The sequence below is a fragment of the Peromyscus californicus genome, unplaced genomic scaffold (assembly GCF_007827085.1).
Source record: "Peromyscus californicus insignis strain IS unplaced genomic scaffold, ASM782708v3 Scaffold_7__1_contigs__length_154581171, whole genome shotgun sequence".
NCBI lineage: Eukaryota > Metazoa > Chordata > Mammalia > Rodentia > Cricetidae > Peromyscus > Peromyscus californicus.
The window spans coordinates 90,726,830-90,740,799 of NW_026294595.1; positions in this window are offsets into that span (position 1 = coordinate 90,726,830).

Here is a 13,970-nt window from a genome sequence, read left to right on the forward strand (position 1 = left end):
TATAGTCCAACTTCAAAAGTCCCCATATTCTATCACAGTCTCAATAATGTTTAAAAGTCCAAAGTCTCTTCTGATATTTCTGCAATCTCTCAACTGTAATCCCCTGTAAAATAAAAATAAAAAAGCAGATCACATAATTAACAACATATAACGGCACAGGTATACATCACCATACCAAGGTGTAGGAACAGGAGCAGAGTGAGGAGATACTAGGCCAAAGCAAGTAAAAAAACAAAAAACAGGCAAACTCCAAATTCTGCACTTCTATGTCTGATGTCACAATGCTCTTCAGATCTCCAACTCCATTCAGCTTTGTTGACTGCAACACACTTCCTCTTGGGCTGGTTCCACTCCCAGTTAGCAGCTCTCCTCGGCAGGTATCCTATGGCTCTGACATCTCTAACATTTTGGGGTCTCCAAGGCAATCCAGGCTTCAACTTCACAGATTCAAGAAATGACCTCTCTAGGCCTCCATTCAGGGACACCCCTGACACATGCTTGTTCTCAGGGACTTTCCTTAGGCATGGAGGCAAATTCCATAGCTGCTTCTTCTATCCTTAACTCTAAAGCCAGAACCACATGGCCGAAGCTGCAAGTTCTGCTGCTTGCTGGGGCTGGAACATGGCCTCAATCACATCTTCACCAGCTTTCTGTCTTTCAATGCCAAGCTTGGCTGTTCTGAAATTTGCTCTGTAGACCAGGCTGGTCTCAAACTCAGAGATTTACCAGTCTGTCTTCTAAGTACTGGGATTAAAGGTGTGTACCACCACACCCTCCTCTAAGCTTTTCTTTAGTTTCTTTTCACAAGTTGGAAACTTAGCTGGGTAGGATCTTGCCCTGAGGTCACCACTCTCTTTATTCTATTTATTAATTCGTTTATCTCCTTGAACACAGGGCTTAGTTCCATTCCACTTCCTTGTGCTCTTTTTCTCCTCAAAATTTACATTTTGTAATTTACCCTGCTCAATTTACTCCTTTTCATTATAAATCTTTGGTTGGGGATTTAGCTCAGTGGTAGAGCGCTTGCCTAGCAAGCGCAAGGCCCTGGGTTCAGTCCTCAGCTCTGAAAAAAAAAAAACTTTTATAAATCTTCATCAGAGTTACTACTAGTAACATGACAGTGTCTATACTAGGTGGTTTTTAGATTTCCTCTGTCAATGGAATTAATTCAAAACTCTTCACTTTAGCGTCAGGCAGACTCTTTGAACAAGGGCAAAAACAGCCACTTTCTTCACCAAAATGTCATAAGAACGATCTCTAGGCAACATATTGAAATTCTTTTCCTCTGAAACCTCTTGAGTGTGTCCCCAACAGTTCAAATAACTCTTAGCACCCCTGTCTTCCATGCTCCTACTAGTATGGCCCATTAAGCAGTGCTTAAAACACCCCACTGTTTTCATAACCCAAAGTACCAAAGTCCAAATTCCTCCAAACAAAACATGACCAGGCATATTACAACAATACCAACCTGGTACCAACTTCTGTTTTAGTTAGGGTTTCTATTGCAATGAAGAGACACCATGACCATGGCAATTCTTATAAGGAAAACATTTAATTGTGGTGGTTTGCTTACAGTTTCAGAGGTTCAGTCCATTATCACCATGGCAGGGAGCATGGCAACACATAGGCAGACACAGTGGTGGAGAATTAGCTGAAAGTCCAATATATTGCAGGCAACAAGAAGTCGACTGAGACATGGTGTGGTATCCTGAAGAAAAGAACCTCAAAGCCTTTCCCTGAAGTGACACACTTCCTCTAAGAAGGCCATACCCACTCCAAAAAAGCCACACCTCCTAATAGTGCCATGCCCTATGAGCTTCTGGGGGTCAATACATTCATACTACCACAGATAAGATAGAGACATCCTATTTAGGGTTGATCACTCCACTGTCTCTTGTTCTTTGCACACTGGCCAATTGTGGATCTCTATGTTAATTTTCATCTACTTCAAGAAGAAGCTTCTCTGAAGAGACCTGGGAGATATAGCAACAAGTCATCAGGAATCATTGTAATACTATGTTCATTTAGGAGAATAACAATACTAGGTTTTCTTCTAGAGCTTCTGACCTATCTAGCCACAGGGTTCTTGGCCCCATTAACAGTGCCAAATAGGTGTTCCATCTCAAGAAACAGGCCTTAGATCCCATCAGAAGAGTTGGCTATTTCCATGACATTCCTGCCACTAAGTGAACCAGTGGCCAGTCTTACCTGGCTGGTCATTATCATAGCTCAAAGATTTGTAACTAGGGAAGACCAATGACTAATTTTCTCTTTTTGTAGTGTGCACAGCACTTTCCAGCACTATGAAAGCTAGACAGTAGATAGAAGGTAGTGATATAAAGCAGATAGGGAGGAATAATGGAACAAGTAGAATTAAATGGGGTAGGTGATAGGAGCACAAGATAGAGGAGTAAAGGGAGGGATAACATTCAAGACCTTTTGGCAAAGTCCTATAAAAATCTACTATTATAAAGCTTCATATATTCATAAATATATACATAAAAAGAGTTTAGAGTGACCTTACAATATGGTGACTATGCCCCTACTAGACACCACAGACTAACAAATAAAAACCTCAGTGCCAGGAATAGACTACCTATTTTGGAGTTTTGGGCTAGTGAGCTCTCAAATACCCACTGCCAAACATTTTAGGTTCTTGCCAGTGCTCTTTGTTACCTTCTGGTACTCAATTGTAAGACCCTATTTCTGAAGAAGCCACGTACTTGGGTTGTTCTGCAAAAAATCAAAATGATACTGACTGACATGGGCATCTCGTCCAGCACAACTCCTTTTGCTCAGCATTGCTTTAGCTTTTTGAGGTCTTTTGTGCTTCCATAAGAATTTGAAGATGATTTTTTTTCTATAAAGAATGGACTGCAATTTTGATTGGAATTCCACTGATTCTACAGATCACCTCTGGTAGGATGGTCATGCATATAATACTCATCCTTTCTATCCATGAACATGGGAGGCCTTTCCATCTTCTAGTGTTTTCTCAACTTACTTTCTTTGGTGATTCAAAGTTTTTTCATAGAAGTCTTTCACATTCCTGGGTAGTTTTATACCAAGGTATTTTTAAGGTTTTTTATTTTTATTTTTAATATGGTGAGTAGAATTGTCAGCCTGATTGATTTCTCAGAGCATGTGAGTCATAAAGGAAGACTACAGATTGTTGTATGTTAATTGTGTATCTTGTGTCAATGAAAATGTATGTCAATTCTAAGAGTTTGCTAGTGGAGTCTTCAGGGTCTTATGTATAGCCTCATTCTTTGCAAATCAGGATACATTGACTTCTTCCTTTCCTATCCATATCCTTTTTATTTGCTTATCTTGTCTTATCACTATTGCTAATACTTTGAGTACTACACAGAATATGAATAGACAAAGTGGAAACCCTTGACTTCTTCCTGATTTTAGTGTCAGTGCTTTGTATCTTCTCCACTTAATGTAGTGTTGTCACATATAGCCTTTATTATGCTGAGCTATGTTTCTTCTACTCTGGGTTCCTTCAATACTTTTATAGTGAAGCATTGTAAGAGTTTTTTAAATTCCCCTTCTGTGTCCACCAAGACATCATTATCCTCTCCAGTGCATGCAAGCAGCAGCACTTCTCATGCAGTCTCTACTGCTCTCCCAGGCAGCTCAATCCAGTCACCATGGCATGGATTTAGGAGGGCTTTCACAAAGGCACCAGTACTCAGTGCTTCCTCTTGTCTTCCTGCAGAGATCTCCCTGACTTAATCAGTTAGTTGACAAGCCTAGTCTCTTGCAAGGAAAGAACTAATTGTGTGTTACTTTGTCCATTTTCTCTCACCAAGTTTCAGTGGGTAGGTTTCTAGAAGACTTCCTTTGTCTATTTTAAAATTGTATTATTTACATTTTTATTGCTTACTAGTAAAAGTTCTCTGTGTATTCTGAATTATTTTATCAAATGTGTAATGTGTAAATATCTTCTCTTTCTAATGTTTTATGTCAGCTTTCATTTTCTTTATGGTATTGTTTTCAGCACAAGAAGCACTAATTTTTGTGATATTCAATTTATCTGGGTTTTTTCTTGCATTGCCTTCATTTTGTTTTTTATAACCAATAAGTTATTGCCTAGTGCAGAATCACAAAGAATATCATCTACATTTAATTCTAAAGACTTCATAATTTCAGCCCTATGGTATATCATCTATTTTAACTTTTGTGTGTGGTATAAGGACTGGGTCTAACTTTGGCCTTTGTCACAACTGCATCCCAATGTCCCAGCACCATGTGTCAAAAATGTTATTCCTTTCCTCACTGAATTATCTAGGTACTCAAAAGTTAATTGATCATAAATTGAAAATTTCATTTTTCTGATTATTGATTCTCTTTCATTGATCTATATTTCTATCTTTATGCCAACTACATTGGCTTGAGATTCTTTCAACTTTTAATAACCATTTTTCTCACAAGACAAATGTGTGAGCATAAGTGAGAAAGAAAGAAAATGAGAGAGACCTTATTAGTCTCGAAGAGAAGCAAGGTAGAGCACTTCCCATGTGCTTCCCTATGTGAAGAACATTTGGATGTGCTATAGCTGGGGTGAGTGAGAAGCAGTCTACAATAGATTAATGAAAATTTGCTGAGAATCATTTGGCTGTATTTATGCAGAGTTTTTACAATTTATTTGAACACGAAAGCCTTTGATTCCTTTTTTGATATATAGCATGTATTATTATCTCATAACCCAAACTTGATTCAATCCCACTGCAATCCACAGAAATAGTGCAGAAATGAAGGTAGAACAAAGGCAATTGGCTTAAAAAGGTTTAGACTCAAGGTCCAAAAAAGAACATTTTACTTAGTAGTACAGCTTTGAGAGTAAGCACTGAATAAATGAGTCTAGCATTAACGATTGTAGGTATAGCACATCCTGGGAGTCACTATTATTTAGTGACACACCTAATTCTTTGTTTTCATCATTCTCTTTTACCCCCAGATAGCCCACATAAATCATTTTTATCAAATATACTTTGCAAGAGGTGTACATTTATAAGCACCTAGGGTGTTCCATCTGTGACTTCTGTCTCTGTCTCTCCTTACTTCATCTCTGCTTCCTCTTCCTCACTCCCCATAAATCACACACACACACACACACACACACACACACACACACACACAGAGTTCTTTGTGTTTTCACACAGCGCTCATTCTGTTGTCATCAAATCAAACAGCACCTACTTTCTCATCATCACACATCACTGCCGCTGTTGTCATCACAGAGCACTGTCGTCACAGAGCACTCACAGTGTCATCATCACATAGGACCCACATCGTTGTCATAGAGCACTCCGTCATCACAGAGCACTCACTGTGTGATCGTTACAGAACACTCTTTCTGTTAGCATGGAGCACTCATTCTGTCAAAACAGGGCACTCATGATGTCACCACAGAGTGATCACTGATATGATCAGAAGGCACTCACACAGTTATCACAGAGCACTCACTCTGGGACTGTCACAGATACTCTGTCACCATAGTATACTCACTATGTCATCACAGAGTGTTTACACTGTCATCACAGAGCATCCCCACTGTCATCACAGACCACTCATGCTATTGTCACAGTCCACTTAGTCTATTACCATAGAGCACTAATGTTGTGGCCATCAAAGAGCACTCATTATGTCATCCCAGAGCACTCCCTCTGTCAACACAAAATGCTCACTCTGTCGTCATCACAGAGCCTCTCATTATCATAGAGAACAGATGCTATAATAGCACTTAGTTACCATCACATAGTGCTTAACGTGTGATTAACAGAGTACTCACTCTATCAAAAGTGAGCACTCACTCTGCCAGCACAGAGCAATCTCTTTGTTTTGACAGAGTCTGTAATCATGCAGCACACACTCGGTTGTCATCACAGAGCATATACTCAGTCAAAGGTGAGCACTTGCTCTGTCATTATCACAAATCACTCACATTGTCATCATAGAAGAATCACTGTGTCTTCATAGAGCGCCCACTGCCATTAGCACCCACTCTGTTGTCAAAAAAGCACTCATTCTGTTGTATTAGAGTACTTACTCTGTCATCAAAGGGCATCCACGCTGCTGACATCATTGAGCACTAAATATATTACAGAGCACTCACATTGTCATCATTTAAGACTCACTTTGTCATCACAGAGCACTCACTATGTTAACATCACCAAGCACTCACTGTGTTGACATCACAGAACAATCACTATATTGACATCACAGAGCACTCACTGTGTTGACATCACAGAACATTCACTGTTGACATCACAGAACACTCACTGTGTTGACATCACAGAACATTCACTGTTGACATCACAGAACACTCAGTGTGTTGACATCACCGAACACTCACTGTGTTGACATCACAGAACATTCACTGTTGACATCACAGAACACTCACTGTGTTGACATCACCAAGCACTCACTGTGTCGACATCACAGAACACTCAGTGTGTTGACATCACAGAACACTCACTGTGTTGACATCACAGAACATTCACTGTTGACATCACAGAATACTCACTATGTTGACATCACAGAACACTCACTGTGTTGACATCACAGAACACTCACCCTCATTACAGAGCTTTCACTATATCTTAATCACAAAGTGTTCACTCTAAACATAGAGCACTCACTAGTCATCACCATAAAGCACCCACTCTGCTATCATACAGTACTCAATCTGTCATAGAAAACCGATCAATCTGTGGTCATCATAAAGCACTCACTGGATCATCACATAGTAATCACTATGTCATCAAAGAGTACTCACTCTGTCATCACAGTGAAGTTACTCTGTAGCAACAGAGCACTCACAGTGTTGTCATCTCAAAGTACCCACTCTGTCACCACAGAGCACCCACTGTCATCATATAGTACTCACCCTGTCATCACAAAGCACTCACTAGTTTTCAGAGAACTCAGTCATCATAGAGCATTTACTCTCTTTGAATTTTTGTTTTTTCGAGACAGGGTTTCTCTGTGTAGCTTTGCGCCTTTTCCTGGAACTCACTTGGTAGCCCAGGCTGGCCTCGAACTCACAGAGATCCGCCTGGCTCTGTGCTGTGGGATGTTCTGTATGGCAAATGTGTTGCTGATTAGTCAATAAATAAAACACTGATTGGCCATTGGCTAGGCAGGAAGTGTAGGCAGGACAAGGAGGAGAATAAAGCTGGGAAGTGGAAGGCTGAGTCAGAGAGACACTGCCAGCTGCCATGATGAGAAACAGCATGTGAAGATGCCGGTAAGCCACGAGCCATGTGGCAAGGTATAGATTAATGGAAATGGATTAATTTAAGCTATAAGAACAGTTAGCAAGAAGCCTGCCACGGCCATACAGTTTGTAACCAATATAAGTCTCTGTGTTTACTTGGTCGGGTCTGACGGCTGTGGGACTGGCAGGTGAGAGAGATTTGCCCTGACTGTGGGCCAGGCAGGAAAACTCTAGCTACAGCTCTGCCTCCCGAGTGCTGGGATTAAAGGCGTGCACCACCACCGCCTGGCGAGCATTTACTCTCTTATGTCATATCAGTTGACTCTTTGTCATTTTGGAAAACAATGAACTCTGTCATCATAGAGAAGTAACTCTGTTGTCACAGAAAATTCACTCTGCTGTCATCACAAAGCATTCACTCCTGCCTTCAGAGAGCACTCACTCTGCCTGCCATCACAAGTGCGGTCCCTCTGTAGTCACAGAACACTAACACTGTCATCATCACAAAGCACTCTGTCATCACAGAGGACTCACTTTGTCATCGTGAGCACCCACTGTCCTCATAGAGCACTCACTGTGTCTTCACGGAGCACTCACCCTCTTGTCATCAATGAACACTCACTGCCATAAGAGAGCAGTCACTCTTCCATGATAGAGCACTTCATCTATCAACAAAGAACAATCAATCTATCATCATCACCAAACTTGATCAGAACAGAGAACTCATGCTGTCATCATTACAGATAGAGCACTTGCTCTATTGTTAGCACAGAGCATTCGCCATGTCATGGAGAACTCATTTTGTAATCACAGGGTTCTCATTCTGTCAAAAGAGACACCCAACTCTGTCATTCTCAAAGAGCACTGACTCTCATTCCAGAGCACTAACTCTGTTAATCATAGAGCAATCCCTCTTGTCACAGAGAACTCCCTGAGTCATCATCACTAGGCATTCACTCTTGCTGTCACTGAACATTCACTCTTTCATCATCACAGAACACTCAGCCTGTCACCATGGAAGACTCACTCTGTAATTACAGTTCACTCACACTGTAATCGTCACAGAGTACTCACTCTATTACCACAGAGAACTCACTATGTCTTCACAGAGCGCTCACACTCTAATCATGGAGAATTCACTCTTGTCGTGAAAAATTGCTCTCTCTGTCCTCACAGAGCTTTCTCTCTTTTGCCATGGAGCCCTCACTCCATCGTCGTGACGGAGCACTTACCCTGTATCAGAGAGCACTCACTTTGACATCATTACAGAGTCTCTCTCTGTCTTCATCACAGAGCACTCACTCGGATGTCTTGGAGCACTCATTCAGTTGCCTTTTCAAAACATGTAAGACACTATCCTTCCCCTTGAGCTAAGAAACCAAGGGCAGTGAAGTGTAGCACTGTTCTTTTGACCAACTGAATAAAATTGACTAAATTCTATGTATGCCACTCACATGCTTCCTTGTGTGCCTAAAATTGTCACCAATAGAAATAGTGTCTTCTCTTATTCCTCTGTCCCCAGGTTCTGCTGTTATTTCTACTTCAATCTGTAGTCACTTCCTCAGGGCCAGCTCTCCTGAGTTCTGATAACTACACACTTCTCCTTGACCATATTCTAGCCTACTTTATCCATCACTGCTTATATTTTTTTCTCCTCCAACACCTCACCACCTCTTTGACTCACTTTATTCTCCTTTTTACCCTGTTCTCTGCCTCAAGAGAAAGTGAGCTAATTTTTCTTAGGTAAACAAAGGAATATATTTGAATTATGTTGTCATTTCAAAGGTAGAGTTTTATTTATAGTCACCTTGATTTATTATCTTTGAGATGGAGGGTGCACATAATCATAAAATGCATACAATTATTTGAACTTATTTATATTTTAATCAAACTCTCCACCTCTCTGCCTATTATTATTCCCTATTCAGTTGTACTATCAACAACTGAAAGCCAGCTGGGCAAAGGGAAAAAGAATGCTAATTTAATTCCAAAAGTAGATTAATCCACTTTGTAAAGAGCCAAGCCATCAGTGCATTTTATATATCAAAATCCACTACTAACAACTCTGGTCTAATCAGTCAAAATAAAGATGCACTTTGCATAGTATAGGTAAATGTCTCTTTCAGTATTTACCTTGGTCTACCGTCCCTATCAAGTCTCCTGCTGTAGGCAGGAAGGGAATAACAACAGATAGAAGCCATAGGATCCCATGCCGTGTCTCAGGCTGTACATAAAATTCTGTATAAGTTTTATTACCTACAAAAGTTCAATCTTGGTTTGGAGGTAGAGTTCACTCTATCTGAGCATGCCATGTATGCATGAGTATGGCTTCTTGTCTATGGCTGTTCACCATCGCTTAATGTGAACCTTAAATCAAGTGTTGTGGTACAGGTTGGTTATTTGCAGTATATTACAAACCTGCATTGATTAATTTCATATTTGGGGCTCAGAGTCGACCAGTTCAATCTTACAAACACTCACCAACATGACTCCTGCAGCCAGACTCAAACATGCAATCTTCTTTTCAATTCTAATTTTAATATTTTGTAATAGGCTATGTGCATCTCATTTGTATTTATAAATGAGATCCGTGTGACTTAGAATAAAGCTGGAGCACATGTTAATTTTATATGCAGGACTCCAGCACTGGACATAAATATATACCTACCCATTTCTCTAAGTCAAAAGGAGAGAAAAAAAAGAAAGGAAAGAAATGGAGGGGGACAGGGGTTCAGGTTGCTCTTCTCCCAAGGTTGGTACTGAAATTTAATACACTGAGGATAATTTACAGTAGGTGGCTTCTAAAAAATTTCAATCATATAAGCAAGTTTTAACATTAGTAAATAAATTATTTCTAGCCTAAAGATAAGTGTATTTTTATTTTTTAAAAAAGAAAGACTGAAAATTGTTTCTACTTAGCAGGCAAATATATACTCCTTTTTTGGGCTCCTAGGTCACAAAAGGTGGTTATCCTGTCACTGTGGCTGATTTTTGAAAAGTGTGACACGCATTTAGTTGTCAGTTCCTATCAGCAGCATTCAGGAATCAACATTACATCAGCAGCAAGACACACCATTTTATGCTCTTTTTGAAGATAATTAGAGTTCCCTTTTGTTGCAAATAAGATGTAAAACAGCTATAACTGCGGGAGAACATGATTAAAGTAACCTCTATAGAACCCCATTATTCTAGACAGATTCCTTCAGATGCATAATTTTCCCATTTTAGGAAAACATAATGCATGCATATAAAATTCAAATTGTCGAGACACCTCTAACAAAAATTAGTATTCTATTAAGGCATTCTTAGTAGCTGGTTAACATGTAAAACTCTTTAAGAGTATTTTAATATAATCATGAAATAATAGTATGTGTCACAAAAGGTAAACATTTTACAGTGAGAGTATTCCTCAGACAAGATCCATGGATGGAACTTATTTTTTTTAACTTACAAAACTTTTGACAGACAATGTGTGGGAACTTGTATCCCAAACACCCAAAATTCTTTGAAATATGCATGTACATGATAAGTATTCTTTGCTTCAAGACTAAGGTGGTTAAGTGGGTGTCTCCACTCATACCCGCATACCCAAACACACACACACTGGTGCAGACAACTTATTTGTTTAGACACTTAAATTGCATTTCTTTGCACCACTAAGGCTCATACATTGTGTTTTTTCCCTAGCAAGTAGGAATAAGCCATGGATGTTTAATTCAAACAAAATAGCAGGTGTGCATCAGTATTCCATGAATCATAAAGTTTTTGGTAAATCATTGCTTTCAAAATATATAATTTTCTAAACACCATGGGAAAATGTACCTTTAAAATAGCTCTTACCTCTCACTGCAGGTTTTGACCCTTTTCAAGTACCAAGGATACACTCAACCGCCCCAAACACCTAGCATTCTACAAAATAACTCAGCACCTGCTTGTCCTTAGGTGTTCCAATTATTTAACAAAATATAAATGCTGTTTGAAAAAGCCACAAAGTAGCGATTAGTGAATCCCACCAAGATTTCCCATATAGTGACCATAACTTTTGCAGCATGGTTATAATTATAAAATCAAACTCTTGGTTCACGCAGCTGGGAACCTCGACATCTAACGAAAATGTTATTAAAGAAGCTTACAAATGAATAATCATTCTCAACAACTCACAGCGGCTTTCACAGCAGGAAGGTAGGGAAAAATAGAGAAAGTTTTAAGGTGGGGAACTGATTAGGATAAAAACAATCTCTGTCAAGAGAATGGATTGTGCAAGGCTTCTCAGGAGAAACATTTTCACCTGGAAAGAGACAGCATTGTGAGCGCTGAAGAACTGGCTTGTAGGACACTGATCTTATTAAGAACAGATGCTAATTTGCACACTGTCTCCCGCTGAACTGGAAGCAAGTTTACCACTGGGTTTGTTAATTTACCCAGGACACCATTATCTTTGGTTGGACTTAATGTATCAGAGGAGAGGTCATTAACTGCTGGGCTCATGATTATCTGGCATGAATTACCGCCAGGATAACCAAAATAGATTTGTCCTCCAACTTCATTTCTCTGAATGTAATTTCTCTTCTGCTGTTATTTAATTTCTGTTCAAAACCCTAATATATATATATACATATATATATGTATGTATTTATACATATGTATGCACATCCACGTGCTTTTTGCGAAAAACTACAATCAACAATGTTCACAGTGGACAATGCTATTTTGATTTGGTCTCCTAGCATTTCAAAATACTGATAAAATGGCTGTTATAAACAACTCACCTCTCTCTGTCTCTGTTTCAGTCTGTCTGTCTGTCTGTCTGTCTGTCTCTCTAGTTGCAGGTAAAGAAAGTTATGGCCATGTAGGAATTTTTTAATCACAATGGAAAGAAGTAATTACTATGGATGCTTTCTATTGCCTGTTAGTGTTTGTACTTCTTTGGACAATTAAATATTCACAGTGAAGTGGCCCTGAATCTAGACTCCCATGGCAAGCATTTTATTTTAACCATTTTAACCGTCTATCACTCATAGCTCTAAACTTGTGTTCTGTCTCATATAAACATTTTGTTTGGAGGAAAAACACTGCAAAACCCCTCTGGTACATTTATTTTAGCTTACAGTTCAATAAAATCACTATGAACATTCATAAAAAGAACTCCCAAAATTAAAAGTTAAATGGCAAAGTGCATTCTTAAAAATATTTGTGTTTTCTGGTTAAATAAACACATTTTCATAAAGCTGCATGTTCAATCTATTTTATATAAATGGAACAAATCAACCAAAAATTCATTTACAATGTTTATAGCCTGTACGAGCCCATTTCTAATAGCAGGGAACACTTCTGTGTCTCTGCATGCTATCTATGCAAAGAGGTGAATTTTCATTTATTTAATGCAAATACTCATACAAGGCAAACTCTTCAGGCATACACAGAGCTAGCTTCCTGGCAGCTTTGTGGCAATAAGAAGATATCATGACATAATTGTACAATAAATGGAGTGCTGCCACCTCAGAATTCTTTGCAGCACAGTGCCCTGAATAAAGAGGAAAATACACAGAGTCTGAAATATTTTTGCTGCCAGTTTCTAAGCTATTTTACTTATATGAATGATTTAATTGTGATCTTATCTTGCTGGACATTTATGACAATTTTGTCTTTCAAGCTGAAAAATTACGAAGGGATTTTTTTTCTTAAGCATAGACTAATGAAGAGTACATTGTGTGCTGGTAGGACAAAGCCAGCTTTAGAAGACATAACTAGCTAACAGAGTAAGAAGGGAATGGGGTCATGGTGCCAGGTCTAGACCTGGTTTCTATGAAGAGATGGGCATTTACATTTGCAAGCTTTAGGAGTTCAGGCCTTGGTCAGATGATTTTCAAAGGAAATTTGACTACTAAGCTTTAAAGCAGAAGTGTTTGGACTCAAAATATCACTCCATATATACCAATCTCGTTCTGTGCTTGATTTAAAAGTACCTATTGATGATGAGGTTTTTCGCAAAACGTGGTTTCTTTATTGCAGGAAGAGATGTTAGGCAATTTCGCTGAAGTGAGTACATATGAATATTTATAGTAAGTTGTGTTTGGGAGTTTATGAAATGATAGTTGTTTGTGTTTCTGTCTAGGATTTGCTCTATTTATACATCTTCTCCTCTGAGAAGGATGGTCCCAGCTCTGAACCTTCTTCTACATAATTCTTTGCTGACTGCAGGTTTTGGTATTTTATAATAAATTCCATATGGGGCTTTCAGTGGGCAGGAATCCATTCTAAAGGTAAGCAGTGCTATGACTAGAGACCATGAAGTGCAGTGTCCTGGACCACATTTAAGTCACTATATCTGAAATTCATCTCTGGATACTCTCAAAGATCATAAAGGTCAAAGTTATTTAAAAGAGGTTCTGTCTGCTTGACTCACAAGTGAGGGTTTAAGAGAAGTAAACTTTACTGCATCCACTTCTCTGTTAAGTTGGAAGCATTATTGTTACAATAACACACACACACACAAGTGCACACACACGCCCCCCTCACATAGTCCATACTGATCCATAATTCATGTGTAATACTAAATCTACTGATATAAGTATTATTGGAAAAATTTGAGCCATTGTTCCTCATCATGTCATTTTAGAACCCAAGACTTGCATGCTCAAAAGTCAGATCTCCACTTAGAATTTTAATTCTTTTTTCATAGCACTGGGGACCACACCCAAACATGTCAGCAAGATTCCACTGCTAAGATCCATCCCCAACC